The 19,778-nt window shown below is 40.4% G+C and overlaps 1 protein-coding gene across 2 annotated transcripts in view; it reads right to left on the bottom strand.

Moving 5' to 3' along the window:
* ERG (ETS transcription factor ERG) overlaps positions 1–18,702 on the bottom strand; it is a 130,800-nt gene extending 112,098 nt beyond the window's left edge. The window contains exon 1 of one of the 2 annotated variants that reach the window (XM_042866938.1): positions 18,623–18,702. The gene's annotated coding sequence lies outside the window, so the exon portion shown is untranslated. Of the gene's footprint in view, positions 1–11,398; positions 11,420–18,622 lie in introns of those variants that run through there. The other variant, XM_042866939.1, reaches the window with a different exon arrangement.
* Between the last annotated feature and the right edge of the window lie 1,076 nt (positions 18,703–19,778).

The raw sequence follows: 19,778 nt of genomic DNA, 5'->3' as shown, positions 1-19,778 counted from the left end.
CAGTACTCCTTCCTCTTTCCAAACAGAAATATCATTTTAATTACTTCAGCTCCACCTTTACTGGCTGGAGCTGGACGCTTCCAGACATCTGGTACTAACTTTCTGAACCAGATGGTATTTATTGCCAGAACCTCCACCACCCCCACCCCAAATTTCACGCTGGTGGTGTTTGTGTTTGACAGTCTGTCACAGGGCTGGCATGTGGCAGCAGATTTTGCCCTGTCTCCCCTAGTGGCATGGCTCTAAGTCAAAAGTCCAAAAGACACCAAAGTCTGGGCTAGGGAGATATCTCTTTCCAGGGAACTGAAACATGGAAATTCTAACACAATCAAAAGCTAAGTGTTCACTTGAGTGCTTTTCTTCACCAGAGCTTAACTCTGGAAGGATATTCATAGCCACACAGGTTTCCTTGCAGTTGCTGGCATCACAGATTGTTGTCATTAATTCTGCTTGGAGGAGCACCTCCTGTGTCTTAGAGGGAGAAAGGTCCTCCTGCATCAGCCATGCTGCAGCAGGAAAGCAGCTGGAGCTATGTGTGCCACTTCCACTGCTGGACTCCACGCAGGAGTGGACAGTGAGGCTCCAAGGTCTCCTGACTTTCTGCCATGCAACCTGTAATTTTAAGCTGTTGCAAATGCATCAAAAGGGCACAGGATTATGTATGGCTCTAGAGTTCACCAGATGTGATTACACTGCTCTTCCATTTTACAGTCATATCAAAAGGATTAGACTTTTTAACAGATTCATACACTGCCAAAATACTGAGAGATTGAACGTCTTCTCTATCTGGGGAGCAGCATACACCTCTGGATTTCCACACCAATGCTATCCAAACTCCTGGCAAGCACTTTCCTGCTTGCAGATGTAACACAGGTTCTTTTTCCAAGCAATGTTCACCAAAACAACAGCTGGTTAGGTGAACAAGGCTCAAAACGCTTACCTGCAAAAGGTATAGCATTCAAAATATAGTCGTAAGCGTATGTACTAAACACTGTGGAAATACACACGAAAAAAAGGACTGCTTAATTAGTGGCAATCATCACACCAGAAGTGCTGGACCAGATAGGTGGCACTGTGAAAGCAAGGATGGTATTAAGTGGTAATCCCAGAACAAGCTGCACAAGAGAGAGCAGAGCAAAAGCACCACTTGGAGAACAGTATCTGGCCCAAAAAGATGCCTGTACCCATGCTTCCAAGGTGACAAAGGATCTGCACACTACAACTACATGAATATGAGACAGTGAAAGGCTATGCTCGGCACACAGCACTGGAAAGCTGCACACACACATCCACGTGCTGGTGTGATGAATAATGCCGAGTGGCATTGCAGAGAATTTCTACCGGCATGACTTTGGGATGTTTACCATTACTCACAGGAGGTGAATCCGTCAGCAGTTATGCAGACTATCCTCAGCGAGTGCCAGCAGGACTTGCAGACCCTCTCCCACTGTCATGCAAGCTGTACTTGTCACATACTTTGTAAAAACTGATGTTTTTCAGCTGTTGGATAACTTTTGCAATGTGTGATTCTGTCCATTTCTGGGTTGCTTTTTTTTTTTTCAGGAAATCTTTCTATGGACATCTGGGTCCTACTAGCACTGGTGACTGTATAAGTGAGAGAAAGGCTGTAATTTCCAAAAGGCATGTAAATCTGCTCCTCGTGGTGTTTAGGAACAGTGCAAGTTACTGCTGCCTTAACTCAGAGCTTCCCTTCCTAGGCAGATGAGTGCCACACGTGGACTTTTCAGAGTGGGAGCTCTTGCATAGTGAATTTAAGACAAATCTAGGCTTGCTAAACTTTGGATATATCAGACAGATTGGAGGAGCTTCAGGGGTGAAAACCTGAAAAAGCATGCAATCATTTACCTAGTGCTATGGCTATTGTATTCATATCGTATGAGTCTTAATGAAATTAAGTAATTGAATTACTACATTATCAAAATTAAGTCCCTTAATAATACTATAAAGATAAGAGGTGAAATTGTCATCCACTGAAATAAATTGGACTTCTGCAACTGTCAGAGACAAGCCAAAAGTTCACTCACTCCAGCTCTGTTTGCATGTACAGAACTATGGAGAAGAAGGGTGTTGCCAGCATGCAGGGAGGGAAATGGCACAGGGAGAGAAATCCAGCCATATCTACCAAGAAAAGGCCCAGAACTGAGGACATGGGATGTTCACACCTCAGTGTTTTTAAACCAGGGCTATGATGAACAGACTGTGCAATACAACTCCTCCAACTCAGGGCCAATATTGACCATACGCTATTACAGAGCAGAGCTGTGTAACGTGGGCTTAAAACTTTCATGTTTAGCTTGTGGCTGAGTATAACAACTTTAGTTGTTGTTTTCTTGCTTCCTTTGTTGTGACCTCTCTGCAGTCTAGCAACACCAACAGTAAAACCCTGCAGAAAGATCCTTCTACATTCAAGAAATACTGCTGTCAAAGGCAATTCATCTGCAGTCAGTGTGTATTTGCTGTTAGGATAAAACTTCATGACTGCAAGTGGATACCATGAATGAAAAAACAGCAGCAAAGGACAAGAAAACTGAAACACAAAAAGATGTATCCATCAACATTTGTACGGCTTTTGAAACTCGACTAAAACATTTTGTACCCGTCTCGCCTTTGAAGGATCACCTACAAAGGATGTGCTTTGCACTCTCTGATGTGCCTACCTGACACATGGATATTATGTGATGAAATGATTCTAAGTGGCATTTATTGTTATTTTAGTAAATTAGGATTAATAGAGCTGTACTAGGAGAGGTTGAAAACTCTCCTTCATGCAGCATTAACACCATGTCCTTTAGTCAGAGCAGGGTCCTGGTGTATCCAAGAGCACAACACCCTCTGATGAGTCCCTGTTCAGCAGCAACCTCTCCCTCCTAGAGCACATGATGATGCCCAGAGCGAGGGTGATGTGAGGAGCGTGGAGCACGTGCTGGGCTGCGAATGGCAGAGAGCCGAGGGCTGTGCCTGCCATCCATGGGCTTGGAGTGGTTTAAGCTGCCCATAAAACCACAAGCTGAATGTTACCATAAGCAAGTCGGTAAGTGAAGAATGAGCCATGTGTCACCACCTGTTTGGGTAGGCCCAGATGGCCTGGGTTTACGGTTAGCGCTGCACTAACAGCAGTACTATAGATCTAGGGGTGCAAACAAATCCACCCATCTGAAGATGTGTCTTTGTCATCTATGTCTATGTTTGGAGTTCATCAAATCTGAAAGTGGATTTTCTTCTGGGATACAGAGCACATTCCTAGGGAGTTAAATTGTGACTTGGTCATACAAGGAGTTAAGTATATCTTATAATGAATGAACAGAGCTCCCCTTCTTGGAGAGGTCAGTCTACCTAAGGGGAAAAGGCAGCAAATGGTCTACCCTCCTTCCCCCTGAATGTGGAGCCTGTGGAGAAGGCACATTTCTACCCTACCACCCAAATCTATCTGTGCAGCTACTGCTTATCTTAAGTTCCAACCCATGATCTCAGGGGACGATACAGCCCTAAATTAGCTCATTTACAGTAGAAACTTTAGACTACAGCCAAAAATATTTGTTTTTATTAGTACTCCCTATATAGTGCGCCTTTGACCAATAACTTGTTTTATTTATTTTTTTGGCAAATTACCATGTTCTTATTCAAAGCCATAATGAGGATTATATATCAAAGTGGAATGCAGAGTAGCTATTCCTGAAACTCCCAACTGTGTATAAAAGAGTCTGGAATTCCCCAAACACTATCTCTTCAGTCCAGGCCACTTACAAATGTGGTTAACATGAATGAAGTAATATCGTCAGAAAGGAAGGAGACTTTTGAGTCACGTCTGACACATTTTAACTACATCAACAACTTTCCATAGCTCAAGGTTTTGACTGTCTTTCTTAATACCATGCAAGGGTGTTTGATAATGATTACTCCCTGATGCTTATCCTGTTACAGGATACTTATACACATGCACAGGATACCAAGGGGAGAGCAATGAATGAATTCAAGACTTTGTGCTCTCCAAGTGGAAAACCGCAGAGTTCACCAGAAAAGTTGCCAGATCAAATGAAATTCCTCCTTGATGCACTTTACTGCCTTTCTGTCTCACGCTGGAGTTGTCCTGTCAGATTTCTGTGTTTGGCTATTCAATCTCAACACAACTCCATGCTTAGCTGAAGGTGTTCGCTATTTGGCTCCACAAGAACAAGACACGAGGCCAGAAAGCAGCCATCACACAGTTTCTGTCTGCAGGTTATTATTATGGATCTTACAGAAATATGACTTTCCAACAAACTGAGTGACAAACAGTAACTTCTAATAAACATTCATTCCACCCTTAGAATGTGGGTCTCTTTCAAACATTTTAACCCATCCTCCGCTTAAAATTACAGCTGTGGAAAGACATACATCCTGTTATCAAATGAATTAATGAGAAATTATCTTGAGGCTGAAGTCACAAGCTAAGGAAAACTAATATCTCTTGAGAAAAGATAAAAGCAAATGAGAGTAGTTTTTAGAAAGTGAAACAAGATCCAGCTCACTAATGACAAATTACATAGCAAACTCCTATAGTGCACATTATCAGCTCCTTCAAGCCTTCCTTTGCTATTGACTCTTGCACTTTAAGGATATTTCTTTGGGGGAAAAAAAAAAAAAAGAGGATACTGGCATTCAAGAAACATTTAGATGTTGTACTACGGGACGTGGTTTAAGTGGGAAAATATTGTTGGTGCGTGGACGGTTGGAGTGGATGATCTAGGAGGTCTTTTCCAGGCTTTGGTGGTTCTTTGATTCCATGAGTCTGTGATTCAGCACACAGTTCTTGTACCTGGATTTTGCAGGTTAGAAGTAGCTGAGTGAAACTGGAGGGCAGACGATACGTGGGAGATTAGATTGGATGTGCTAGCTGCCCTCTAGCTGCGAGATACCTATGCCTCTGTTTCTCTTTTGTTCCCAAGAGGTGTGTTTCTAATAAGGCCATGGAAAGTGCTAGGCAAGAATAAGTATGTTTTGCATCACACAGAGTTTAGATGATATATTAATTTTTTCAACCACAGTTAAGTATCTGGTACAAACTGATGGCATATACTGAATAAGAGTAAGCAATAGTGTTTTAAAAGCCATATCAAATTTTGTCAACACCTCACAGACTTTTTGAAAACAGTTACTTGATTAAATTTATATAATCAGAAGTTACATACACCATGCACTTTCAATAATTACTGAGTATATTAAAATAGCACAATATTTATTGCACATTATTCACATTGTTCTGCCTATATTCCTGACCTGCTACAGTTAAAAACAGTAAAATCTGAAGAATCTAAAACTAGATTTATGAGAGAATCAAAGTGTAATGCTTAGAAATATATGAGCAAGAAATAAAAAAGGACTAGCTAACATTTTCTCAGCATCCTATAAATTTCCTCAGTTGTCATATTTAAGAAATGTATATGCTGTTCAGGAACAGAATGTACTGGCACTGAAACTGTTGCATGCAAGTATTCGCTTTGAGGATGAAAGAAAAGTTCAGTAAGCTGCACCGGAAAGTTGTTCTCCCTTTTCTCCCCCTAGGTTTCTGGGGGATACTTTTTTATCTTATGAGGAAATACCACTTTTAATAAGCAGTATCATTCTGTTGTTCTCTCCTATGTGTAAGTACTCTTGTTGGCCCAAGTGATGAAACCAGGAGAGGCAGTTTTGTGTGCTGGGCAATTCGCCCGCAAAACAGCTCCGCTGAGCGCCCTCTTTGAAGCTATTACAGAGCGTCGGTACATCCTGTACATCCCAATCACAACCCGCCAACCCATTTCTCCTGCTGAGGAGCCTCCCTCTGACACTCCCTGTGCTGGATTCACTCAGTTGTCTCCTTCATGGGTGGGAGCCATGGAAGACATCTCCTGGGCACATTTCTCCAGCGGAGTGATGGGCCTTGAGGGATGGTAATGATCCTATCAAGCCCCAAATCAAGATTGACAACTTTTCCAGAGCAAGTCAAAGAGCAGTCCACTCACTAGAGTACTGTTCATCTCTATCGGTCACAGAGAACACGTGACAAACTTGGGCATGCAGTTTGTTGGTTTATGGACTTAAGGTGTTCCAAGAAGAGTGAAAAATAGCTCTATATTTGGAAAAATTCTAGAAGGAAGTCTGAAGTCTGACCTAGTCATGGGCACCCTCTGAAAGGGAAACAACATTAACAGGCCGTCAGCTGAGGTGTCTGAAGCAGGTTTCTCCAGCACAGCTTAGTGTTCAGAAGCATTCATGGTGTCTGCCATGTATGGGCATGTCCTGGAGAAGCAGAAGAGGGGAGTCAGCTTATAGGACAGCAGCAGGAGAGGGAATGGATAAATCATCAGTGAAAGGATAAGCAAAACTCAACAGAGAGGGCGATGGAGAAGCATAGCTGACCCTTCACGATCCTCTACAGGATTTCTGGTCTTTTGAAATCCCACTCTGAGAATGGCAAAGGGGATTCAGTGGAAACAACATTAATCCAAACAACATGACTGGCTGGCAACATTACTTTTTTTTTTCTTAAAGAATTCTGAAGAAGTAAAAGTGCAATTAGATATGGTGATGCTTCTTCAGTGTGTTAGTAAATTAAGGCACCTTCCAATGGAGATTACTTGACTAGATAACGAAACTCAGGAGAGGCTTTGAAGTTATTAAGACAAACTTTCCTTTATATTTTTAAATGCTTTTTACTTCTCTTATACATCCTTGGCATAAAGTGTTTTTTTTCTTTTGGTTTAATTTCTCTTTTTATTGATGGCATTTCCATTTCAGATGTTGGAAAGCAAAAACAAAAATTTGAACAGCTGTATAAGCATGAAGTATTTAAGAAAGAGAGTGACATTCAATAAGCGTTGACTTGGTCAGCACAAAACAATTCAAAAGCGCATACCAGGAAGACTTATACAATTTCAGTTTTGCTTTATCAATAAAAACATTATAGTATTATAAAAATGGAAATACTCTATATCCTTAGCAAGAAAGTACCTTCAAGTGATACCACATGGAATCACAGAATCATAGGGGTTGCATGGGACCTCTGGAGGCCATTGAGTCCACCACCTGGCTGAAGCAGGTTCCCTACAGCAGGTCACACAGGAAAGTGTCCACAAGGATCTTGAAAATTTCCAGAGAAGGTGACTCCACCACCTGCCTCTCTGGGCAGCCTGTTCCAGTGATCCTCTTTAAAAATGCTTTGATCTATGACCTTGGCAGCTTTGTATCTATTTTTATTTCAAATTTGTTTGAAGAATGTCTATTAATAGCTAATACTTACTGAACATCTAACTTTAGGCTCAGTTTATCAGCATCTGGATTTTGCAGTAGTTTGCTGGAAGAAACATGGACCTGTCACTCATGCATCTACATAGTCTAAAGTTAAGTGCTTAGAAAAAGAATACTTTGTGGATCTGACTGTGTTACCTAACACAGTATGAGACCGGTATTAAGCAATGATACAAGTTTGACAAAGTAATGTGAAGAAAGAAATGTCACATTGAAAAGACACTAATTACGCTCAGCTGAAAACTCCTCGTGTGTTTCTCTGCACTGCACGGGAAATGTTGGTATCCTGCCTCATACATTGTTTTAAAACAGAACGAAGATAAATGTATTTAGCTCACTGAGTCTGACTTCATAGAAGGCAGAAAGTGCAGCAGAAGCAGTGCCTGGAGTTTTGCACTTGGGTGAGTTGAAAATCACAGTGCATTTTACTTCCAGCTGTAGAAGAAAGGAGATTACAGAGTTAAGGCAGGTGTAGCTCACCTGTGTGTGCTTTTCCAACAGAATTTCATGAGATCTAAGCTTGGCAAAGTGTTAGAGATGCAAGCACCTCTGCACTTCGGAAGCAGTTCCCCCAGAGCAAGTGAGACTATTTTCCATGTACAAAGACATGAATAGGCCTTTGCAAAGATAAGGCTACAGTTATCTTCTTGTTTTGTTTTAATTCAAAATCAGGACTTAATGGAATAAATATGGCATACAGTCTAGACTTTCAGCAGATGCAAAAGGAAGTTTAGGAATGGAATAGAAGAGAGTTTTCTTAAGAAGTGGGGCCCTGTATATTCAGTTATTCTGTAATTAGTTGTTTTTATTGACATGAGGCATACAGATGGGCTTATACATTGCTATAGAAAAACAACTGAATTTTATTATCTTATTACATTTATTGTCATGCCTTCCATCATGACAGTTTGCAAAAGCCCAGGACCCAGACCCATTTACATTACAGTAAACAGCAAAACTGTCACAGATTTCAGCCACGTAGGATCAGATTCCAGCTACTATATGGGCATACACATTTGTACCTGAAAGAAGCACAAACTCTGAATAGGGAACACTGATGCAGAAAATAGATTGTTCCCAGAACTGGCAGAAGCATGTAGATATTTTAGAGAAAGAAGTAACTCAGATTACTTAGGAAGCCTGTATAACACCTTTCCCGTATGTACATGGTAAGCTCAGGACTGTATTTAACGTCTGGCCCCTTCACGTGACCCTAAACAATACCAGCATCCTGCATACATCTGAAATAGCCTCATGGTTCTTGTGCTTCTAGCAATTCAACACCTCACAAGTCTTAAAGTGGAAAATGGAAATATATGCAGGGAGACATATACATGACATAAAATAGTTCAAATGCATTAATAAGTACCTGGGCTACTTTGCACTGCTGAGAAACCTGTTGGGGCTGGAACCTGTTACACTTGAGCTGCAGGGATCAGGCTCACTAGACTGACAGCTGACATGAAAGCTGTGCATTCAAATTGCCCTGTTAATACGGGAAGCTATAGAAGGTTATCCATGCTAGATGAAAGCATCTGGGAGATAAATTCAACTGGTCGTACTACTTTGTGGTAACCAAAATGCTTCTGCTACCTGAGCTTATTTCTTTAGTAGTCAACACACAGCACCAAATCACTTGTAGATATAATTCACATAACCTACATGAGGTCTCATGTGACTTTTGTTACAAGAGCTTGACACAGATTGTAGCCCAAGTTGGTCATCCTCTCTTTCATTTTGTTCAGGCATACATTAGGACCTCTTTGCACAACAGACATAACCTGAAACTATTTAGAGTACAAGAAAGCCTTCCTTCAATATTTTTATGATTCAAAATTTTACTTTGTTCTCTCTCCAAAACAACAGATGCCATCTCAAATTCTCTTGCTAAACAATGGTGAGAAGTAGACATATTGAAATGAGGAAGATTTTATATTAAAACATTGCAAAAAAATATATATATATGAACAGTTCCTAGGTGTAACAGGAATGAGGGAAAAGTACAATGTGAGGGTGAGAGCAAGGAAAAAAATAAAGGGAATTATTTGTTGCATTAAAAAATGCTAATAGGTCTTGCTTAAGGCTGCACTTCTGGGAAAGACTGGCTGAAATCCAAACAAATGTGCAGCATATATAAAAGTTTATTCTAAATTTGGACTCTACAGTCAGATTTTGAACCATCATAAAATCTCAGAATTTTAAAATCTAACTCCCATTCTTACTCTCAACAAGAGTTGACAAATATTTCATTCAAAAATTATTCAAACTTTCTGCAGATTGTTTATCCTGAAACCCTGCTGACTATTCTGTGCTAATTCTGACCAATTCCAATAACAATCAACAATGCTGACTGTAATTTGAACACATGGCTTTTGTGTCAGCTACAGTGATGCTATTAACAGACCTGATGTATTCACTGGGACAAGCAGAGTGTTGCCCTGGGGTCTCCCATATGGTGAGCTCCAGCTCCAGCAAGGAGATCTAGGAAAAGAGAACCAACCCAGATGGCAAAGGTCTTTCAAAACAATTGTAGTGTTGAACTGTGACCCTTCAAACATCTTCCTTGTTGGCAGGACTTAAACGTAGTCCAAATTCTACCACTGGTCCTTTATTTGCCCTCCAAGCAACCCTTTCTTCTCCTTACCAATGGAAACTCTCCCACAGGATGCCACAAATGCATCTCCAGAGAGCCAAGATAATCTCCCCCTTCTAGAGCACACATGGAAATACTACCTCGTGCTGGGACAAGATGCTATATTTAGCTAGCAATGCTTCCAGATTCTATCATATGCTCTCTGCTCCCTGCTGCACCTCTCTGTTTATGTGGTGGACCATGCACAAGCACTTGGTCAGGAGAATCACAGAGAAAGGGAGGTTAGATGGGACCTGTGAGTCATTTGGCCTGACCAATTACAGTAGACTGCTCAGGGCCTTGCCTACTCCAGCTATGAATAGGCCAAAATTACACTACTGCTTTGGGCATCTGTTCCAGTGTGTGGCAACTCTCAGGGTGATTTTTTTTCCCCCTTGTTTCTAGTCATTATTTCCACTGTTGCAGATTGCAGTTCTCTGCTGGCCTTTTTCTGCACACCTTTGAGTGTGTATGTGTTTTCTTTGCACCCTACCACTGGGTATGTGAATACCACAATGATATATATATATTTTTTTTGTCTATTCTGCAAACTTTGGTCCCTTTTTATTCATGCTTTTGATCCTTTGCTCAGCGCTGCATGGGCTTGTTACAACAGCCATACAGTACAGGAACTTTTCTCAAGTAAAAAAGGGCCCATTCATGTGGGTACATCTGTAGCTGTCTGTAGTTTTGCCATGCCATGATATTGAGAACATATGAACCCCCTATATAATGACTTATGGTGTGTTTAATTTCTGAGGGCCAAATAGGCATTGTAGGCATCTCTTGTGGACTACATGTTAAAACCTATTTTTTGCCATCTACTAGCGGAGTGCAAGTAATAGGGATTTGGCTGTTGTGGCTACATCAGTTCTCCTAGCCACTGGCATGCAGTGTCACAACAAAGGCATTGTCTATCATAAGCTTTCCTAAGTACTCTAAGCCCTAGTATAGCTCCAAAATTTGTACCAAAATTGTATTTTTTTCTCAAATTTGTGATCTTTAAAATTGCTAGCCCTTAGAAAAAGCCACGCATTTCAGCATTACAAATCTTTTCCAGCATGTTAGCATGCAGATTCAGATTTATTTTTTTCTGAAACATCAATTTTGCATTTCTTTAAAAGAATGTACTTCTAATAGGAAAAAAAATAAGCAGTCTGAAAGTTCAAAGAATTTAACTGAGTGATGCAACATATTTCCTTTAAATCTAGTTCCCATTTCTTCCACATTTTTATACAACAGGTGTGTATAAATGTCAAATAACAGATCTATAACAGCCATGACTGTGCTTTTTCAGTAGAATTAAAAAATTAAATTACTAATATTTCCACCCCAAGCTTTGACTCATCATTGTGCAACCTTCTAATGAAATATAGTTAGGGTGAAAAAGAAACAAGTCAGTACTAAAACTTTCAGTTTCTTTGAAGCTTGCTGTTGCAGTATGTCATAATTTCTAAAAACAGTAACTTGCAGTCTTACTTCTAGAGCGTCTGCTGATCTGGGTGTACATTTCTTCGTGTGCTTCATCATTGAGCAGCTCAGACCATGCAAAGGAAATTTCCCCTAGGGAGCAAATGAACTCTGTAACCAACAAGATCCACAAAGATCAGAGGCTGCTCTGCTCTCATTTGTATCAGTGGTCTACGTATCTGACCCAAACTACCCTGAAGACAGGCAGGAGGATAAAAGAGCTGGTTTTTTTTTCAGAAAGTTTTGAAATACAATGATCTGACATTTCTGAGGTCTGCAGGCAGCAGGGGACCCACATACCATGATGCTGGGCAGCCCGATTCTACCATCATTGAACAGGTATCAACAGCAACATGCTCTTCAACACCTGCCCTTTTTCTCTGGCTACGTATCATAGTTCTGCTGGCGAATAATGAAGACAAGATGCTCTCCACAGGGGTTCTGCTAAGCTGAGGGTAAGTGGGGTAGTGGTCCAGGGCTAAGGAACAATTAGGGCTATTTTATATTTGTGAAACAATTAGTCATAATTAGCCTGATTTCACATTTGGAAAAGGGGAATTGCTTTAATTAGAGTGGAATTATGTTCTTCTGACAGACTTCAGAGGGAACTCTAATGGCAGGATGCAAACTATAAAGTCCACCAGGCTTTTACAGCATTTAATAGCTTATGGAGTGTATTGTAAGTACACAGTCCTTTCAGTATGTATAATAACCATCTGCACCAAAACCTCATGTCTCTGCTAGGATCAGAGTTACTTTAAAAAGGGGGAAAAAGAGTTTTAAAAGAGATGCCAAATCCCTAGTTTGGCTTAAGCATCTTCTTCACTATATCTGGGGAGCTTTTTTTTAACTGAAATTCTTGCCACAGAATATAAAGAAAACACAAAGTGCCATTTAAGGAGACAAACACTTCTCATCTAGCTGTAAAGATGTCTTTTCTCTCAGTCATAATTTTGTTTAGCTATTAACTAAAGAACTGATCTGTATACAAACTTGCAACAAAATAAGTTAATTTATTTTAATTGGTGCCTTTTGTTATTCACACTGGGGCTAAAAATGGGCACTGGTCTCAACACAGAAGTTTCCTGGGAGCTTGAACAGATCTGCAGCTTAGTTGTCGTTGACATAACCTCCTTCCACAGGGAAAAGAGCAAGTCTTCCATTGAAAGCAGTGGAAGTGTTCCTGTACAGCCCAAAGAGAACTGGCTGTGCAGACTAGTCCAGTGAATTATATTTACCTAAAAATACAAGTGTCTTCCATCCTCTGAAATCAAAATCAAGCAGATCATGTAGAAACCCCACAGAGCAGAGCACAGAACAATGAGGTACTGGTGACAGGAAGACTGTTGATATTTTTATTTCTTGGTGGGAACTACTCCAAGCAAGACACTTCTTTTTCAAATTTAGAGATGATGACATCTTGGAAATTTTTCGGTGAGAAAGAACGCAGCTTTTAGCTGCCCCTATCAGAACATTTGGACCAAGTAGAACAGTTCTGCTTCTAAAAGGTGTTGTGGGAATGAACAGAAAACAAAAATCAGGAACGTCTTGGCTCCTCTCCTCTGTCCTGCCAACCTCCCCCTGCCCGAGCTGCTCAGTGGCTGCTGCTCTGGCTTGGCACCCAGAAGGGGCAGGTTCAGCCCCACCCTGGATCTGAGTCACAGCCCTGGACTCCCAGGAGCACACTCCAAGATACAGGCAATGGGACTTGCAAAGACACAATGGGTCTTTTAACTGCACCTTTTGGCAAAGTTATGTTGTACATAAATAATTAGACATTTGCTGTAGCAGAGTAGCAGAGACTCATACACATGTGTCCTGCTTTCCACATGTTTCAACCACATGGACCAGAGTCTTTTTCACTCCAGGAGTAAAGCTTTTACTCAAACACACCCACTCAGACAGAGGGGATTAAGGGAGACAGTATCTTTTCACAGAATCATAGAGTCGTTAAATCATTAAGGTTGGAAAAGATCACTAGGATCACCCAGTCCAACCATCAGCCCATCCCTACCATGCCCACTGACCACATCCCTCAGTGCCACCTCCACACGGCTCTTGAACACCTCCAGGGATGGGTACTCCACTATTTTTAATGTATGAAGGAGAATCGATCAAACATGATTGATCCCATTTTACATCCATGCTCTACTACTGCCTTGGTTTACCCTGAAAATGCATTTCCATGCACCAGTGAAGAAGTCAAATTCATGAACTCTTGAGGAAAGCAGAGAAATTGCTCAAGGGCAACACTTTTAATGGTCAAATTCACAACAGTGCTTAAGAAGCATACAGGAAAAAAGTTTAATATCCTAAAACACAATTGTGGACACCCACTCACTGTTCTAGAGGTCTGTGAAATAGATGAAAGGTAAACATAGCTAAAAGGACTGCCCATAAATATATCCACCCAAACTCTTTACCATAAAGGAAGTTATTCAAATAAGTTAAAAATTTGGGTTCAGGAAAAAGAACACCTTACAGAGAATTTCCTGTCCTATAAATGTACCCTCTTCTCATCTCAACTATGGAAAAATATGATACTTCTGGTAGTTGAACCTTCACTGATTTGGGACTACAGATTTAAACCATCACCTTGGATACCAGTTACAGACTTGTTGGAAATTAACATGGATGACACCCTCTCATCCAGCATTTTCTTCCTGTGTGCACTTGCGAATTAACAGGTAAACAGTGCACCCTTCTCATAGTTGTTATTTTCCATAATCATGGGGAGAACTCATTCCAGGAGTAATTTCTTAGACAGATTTCCTGCTCAGCTAACAGGCCCTCAGGATATAGTCTGTCTCTGCTGACATCGTGTAGAATGCAAATAAAGGGCAAAAGCATAACACGTATGAGGCTCTGTAGAGACAAGTAAGGAGACAAATGATTTCTTAAAATATGTTCCTGAATGAGAGCAGTAAAGGAAAAGGAGTATAACACGTTGGCCAGCTGTCACGTCAGAAGATAAAGGGAGATAACCAAATACTCTACTTTCTGCTAGTCTCCTCTTTCCCATCCTATCTTCCTAGAATAAAGTAACAACAACACACAGTCTCATTTGTTCATTGTGTGCATGGGTTATTAAGGCTGGTATGACCTGCAAAATCCTTTCTTATCTTGGAAAATAGTTTTATGGTAGGGTCGTAGAAAGACAACATGGCCGAGGATATGATGGAAGTTACCATATATCTCAACACAGTAGAAAGGCAGCTCTGCACTACCTGCACACAGCAGGAAGTTTTCTGTCTTAATTAGAGAATGCACAGCCAGCTGTGCCTGTTCAGACCATTTTAAAAGAAAATAAAAACTTGCATCATGTTTGCCTACAGACAGGTATGTATTCAAATTGTTTTTATGATTTGAATCCAAATTCTTTTTTCTTTTTTTTTTTTTTAATATTATCATTGTATTTTGTGCCTTTAGGTACAGTATTTATCATCATCCCCTTGAAGTCTTGATCCATCACTTTCATTTGCTTGTGGAAAACAAAACCATGTTTTTTCCTGCCCAACCTGCTGTAGGGAACCTGCTTTAGCATGCAGTTGGACTCAGTGGTCTCCAGAGGTCCCTACCAACCCCTATGACTCTATGATTCTATGATTCTATGATTTTCTTTCATTGAACAATACTGTCATTCAGCTATTCAGGATGCTCTTCACTCTTCAACTGATCATTATTATTACTGTAGCTGAAAGAAATGAGATAGGAACATTCCCTAATTACCTTTAGCTTTCAAGAAAACAATGCCTACCCATCATTCCACTTCAGTAGCAATAGAATAACAAGAAAAGATAAAAAAAAATTTAAAAAAATCTGAGAATGTTGTTCTTTGCCATGGAAGCAAGAAGTACTGGCAATTATTTTCTAGTTTCGCTAAGTGGTTTTGTTAATCCAGTCAAGAGAGGAAAGAGGTCAGATTTTCAAAATCTGCTTGGCACCCATCTGCTAAAAGTAAGACTCAAAATGGAAATCAAGGAACAACCAAACTCATTAATTACTTGAAATGGCTCAGTTACACTTCAGTAAAGAAAAATTACTCTAGCCTACATTATTACGATATGCATAACATTTACCCACTTGCTTTACATAAACTTTGCTTTGAATGTAGCTGTTATTTTTCTGGCACTTGGCATGGAACAAATTATGAAGTAAAACCACTTAGCAGCCACGTACAAATTTAGATTGACACATACAACCTTAAAAATGCAGACTTCCTACTTAGAGAGTAAACAGCCTGAAGAAACTTGATTGACATAACATAGACCAGTCAGTCAGCTGGCTCTGACTTCTTTTTCCATACATGCTATATGTTTCTTCTAGCTAGCACGTTGGTATAAAGCAGTGTCTAAAAATTAGCAAGGTCTCAAGAATTTTAGTAAATTGGACATTCTGCCTGAGTACTTTCTGTTTATTGGTTATGCTGCCAATCAGTTTTCCAGGCTCTCTCTGGCTCTTTGGTGCATGAGACACCTGAAATCATTGATGATGGCAATGGAGGGGGAAGATGGGCTGCCAGATGTGTGACCTCCTGCAGTGAAGGCCAACTGTAGCAGTGCCAAAGCCCTGTAAAATAACCATGAAGCATCTTGGGGGTCAAAGGAAAACAACTTGTTGATTCTGGTGGCTCAATAGCAGCAGATGCACTCAGAAGTCCATTGAGCTGATGACATCCTTTTGCTCAACATTAACCATCATGGAGAAGTCTCCAGGTGGCACTGTCTGTAGCTGGCTCACAGGTATGCTGAGGTTTTGAATGGCTATGATGTGCCTAGATGGCTTCTGCAGAGTCCAAAAGCAAATTGTTGTCATGAAGTTCCAGAGAAATATGTGTTGGGAGAGTAAAGGATGAATACATAATTTCCTCCCTCAACGTTCTTGTTCTCACATTTCCCTCCACCTAAGACTTTACCTTTTGTGCTCATCTTGGGGAAGCCACATGGATGAAGAAAACAGGATACTTTGTCAAGAGCGGGATTTGACTGTTAATCAGCAAAATAAATGAACCTATAAAACTCATGTAACCTTTCAGTACATAAAGTAAAACTGCCTTGGTGGTGACAGTTTAATTCTAACTACTTTCTGCCAAAGATTCATTCTGGGTATGAATACACAGGCTGTGCAAAGGAGCAATATATGCCCCTTCTTTCCTCCTTTTGAGACACCTCTTTCAATGCACATAGTTCAAGATAAATCAGATGTTAAAGGAGATATTTATGATCTTCAGAACTCAATAAACTGCCTTTACACTTAACAGTACTTTGGCTCTTTCTGTGCTGAAAAGACCAAAAGACCTCATGTATAGTTGTATAAATAAATGAGTATATGAAATTTAGTAACAGGAGCTCTTGTGACTCATAGGAGTCTTTGGAAAAATCCCCACTAATCTATTAATAATAAAGAATCTGTAATGCTAAAATTGCAAACCCCAGCACATCCCCTCTTCTTAGCATACCAGAGAGATTTTTTTTTTTTCTCGTAACAGTAGCATATTCAAGACAGCACAGCCTTGACACAAGCCTAGCTCAAATTCTGCAGCCGGATGCCTAGAATTAAGAGCATTCCCATGCAAGATGTTGGATATTCAGCAAAACTCTCAGCTCAATGGAAAAAACTAATATTTGTAAATGCGGTAAATCTGACTGTGCTGAATACAATCAGTGTACATAGAATTCCTTCTGGTACTGGACTGATCATCACATTAAATCTTAATTTCTTTCAGCTTCCTAATTAAAAATTCAGAGTACAACAAAAAGGTATGGAAGATACTAGGCAAGAAAGCTGGAACGTCTGGCACAGACAAAAGTCCATTTCTGCCAGTTGACACTAAACATTCAAGTAAGAAATATTTTACAGTATTAACATTTTAGACATTAGGTTTCAGAACTATAGCCCACAGATGAATCAAGTGCTCTCTGCTTCAAAGATTTTTTTTCTGTGTTCTCTACAGAGACAGAGATGTTGCTGAATGGTTACAGTAACTTTGACTACATTTCAATGTTTTCTTTATAGGCATTATGGCTAGGGACTTAAAGTTGGGATGAAGCAATACAACCTTGTTACATGGGGTGAATTCTGGAGCAAACTACACAACCAAGGTACCCAGCAGCTCACAGAGCTCTGTGCCCCAAACAGCACAGTTGGTCACCCTCAAGGACAGACAGGATGGGGCTGTGAGCAACCTGTTCAAGAGGGAGGGGTCCCTGCCTATAGCAGTGGATTGGAACTGCATGATCTTAAAGGTCCCTTCCAACTCAAACCATTCTACTGTTCTATGATTAGTAGACAAAATGTGCAATTATGTTCTACATTGCACATTCTTTATCAAACTGCATGTCCTCCATTCCTGAGCACCGATGGGACCATTCCTTCCTGCCCATACAGCCCCTCATATTTACAGGTACCAAAATTGGACAAATAATGTGACAGGAAAACTACGTATAATATTTCAGCGATCATTAGAAGAACAGTGCTGTGGCTGGGAGGCCTGAATTCCTTTCTTCTTCTCTTTGTTAGTCATTATGTATGTTTTAGTTTTATACAGTGTTTCAGACATCACTTAACAAATGATAGTCTCCCCAGACAGGCACACTACAATAAACAAAGCTAGGTGGAGAAGATCCATTGAGCAAGGAAAATGCTGTGGATCCATATTTAGCCCAAAACAAGATGTGAGATATCACACTGTGTGTATACGAGTGTCGCTTGACCATTTCTTCCATCAGCTTAGAAATCATTGCACACTTTTCCCCCAGTTTAACAGAATCATAGAGTCACAGAATGGTTTGGATTGGAAGGGACCTCAAAGCCCACCCACTTCCAAAGCTCTGCAGTGCGCAGGGCTGCCATCCACTTGATCAGGGGTATGAGGGAGGTAATCAACTTGAAAATGCTGCATTTCTTAAAGAGCGAGAGAAGCAAGCAGCTGGGCAGATCAGGAAGACACTGTGCCTTCACCAAGGGGAAAACTGTAAGAGAGCACCCTTCATTAAGCATCTGGGCAGCACCGCTGCAGGGAGTTGTTTTGCTTTGCACTCAGAGGCAACTGGTATACACTGCAAAAAAAAACAATTTTGTTTCTGTGAGTGGAACTTCCCCTTTCTGCACATGCAGCCCTTCCACCAGCTGGGACATATGCTTTCTATGTTACAGCACTGTGCAGCCACATCAGCACTACCTGCACGTCCTGTCATCGTCCCCCAAAGGCTCACCTGTGCTCTAATTACCCACCTAGGCTGACAGATCACCAAAGTCGCATCTTGGAGGAAAGTCCTGGTCCAGCACGTATTGTGTTAGTCTCACAAGCAGTGCTTGCTTCCCCAACATGTCTGTCAGCACTAATCCCTTTTGCAAATGTCCACACCCTGTATTTGAATGAAAGCCTTCGGCTTCCTGTCACTGTACTCTGGAGATGGAAAAAAAAAAAAAAAAAAAAAAAACACTCTTGCTGACTGCCACGGATGTTCCCGATTTGACACAGAGTTGTTAAAACATCACTGATTTATTCAGGAAAGACAGTCACATACAAAAAGACAGTGCTTTGGCAAGGTGCTAGACCCACTCAGGCATCTCTGCAGTATCAAAACACAGAAATTTTGCCGAGTTAACAACAAAAGCCAAAGAAAGGTGTTAATTTCTTGGAGAATGTTAGACTCCAATTGTCCTTACAGACAGATTCTTGATTCCTACCTAAATCTCAGCAGAATTGTTCCACACTGAATGCAAGTACCCTTTTGCCTGAAGATCAAGGTACTGATGAAAGATGTTTACACCTTTTTCAAGTGATAAAAACTTTTTTTGTGACAACTTTATTTAATATTTGTCCTCACTAGAGCTTATGAAGAAAAATACTAAGCTATGGGTCGTTTATGGTGAGAATAAAATAGGAATCTTTAGTGACACTGTATGTGAAATAAAATACTCCTCAGTGAGAATATGGCTGGCAAAAGCTAACCTCAAGAAAATGAGCTCTGTTTGCAACTAAATAATACGTTTGCATTTGAACAAGAAGGGAAAGAATGCATTTCTTGTCAGATGACCTGAAATACTTTCAACTTACACATAATGTGTTAGCTCTATTAATACAGAAGTTTTCTTTTAAATGGGAATTATATAGAAACTAATTGAAAGCTACTATTGTTTCAGTGGTGGCAGGGAGGTTAACATACTTCCTAATCCACAGAGTAACCACCTTTTCTCTCTCAAAAACCTCTTGACAAAAGAATAAATTACAGATGTCTACTTTCCAGCCTAAAGAAAAAGTTAGAGCTACTATGAAGTAGAAAATAGCCAGAGAGAATTATGACCAAATGCCACATATTAAAAAGTTTTCCACATGTGGCACAGAAAGAAACAGTTCACTGCAATTGTCTGCTTAACAGGTTGA

Source organism: Lagopus leucura, unplaced genomic scaffold, assembly GCF_019238085.1.
Source record: "Lagopus leucura isolate 7727_CA_CO unplaced genomic scaffold, USGS_WTPT01 Super-Scaffold_100001, whole genome shotgun sequence".
Lineage (NCBI taxonomy): Eukaryota > Metazoa > Chordata > Aves > Galliformes > Phasianidae > Lagopus > Lagopus leucura.
The sequence above is the reverse complement of the archived record's forward strand: the minus strand, read 5'-3'. Positions and strand labels throughout refer to the sequence as shown.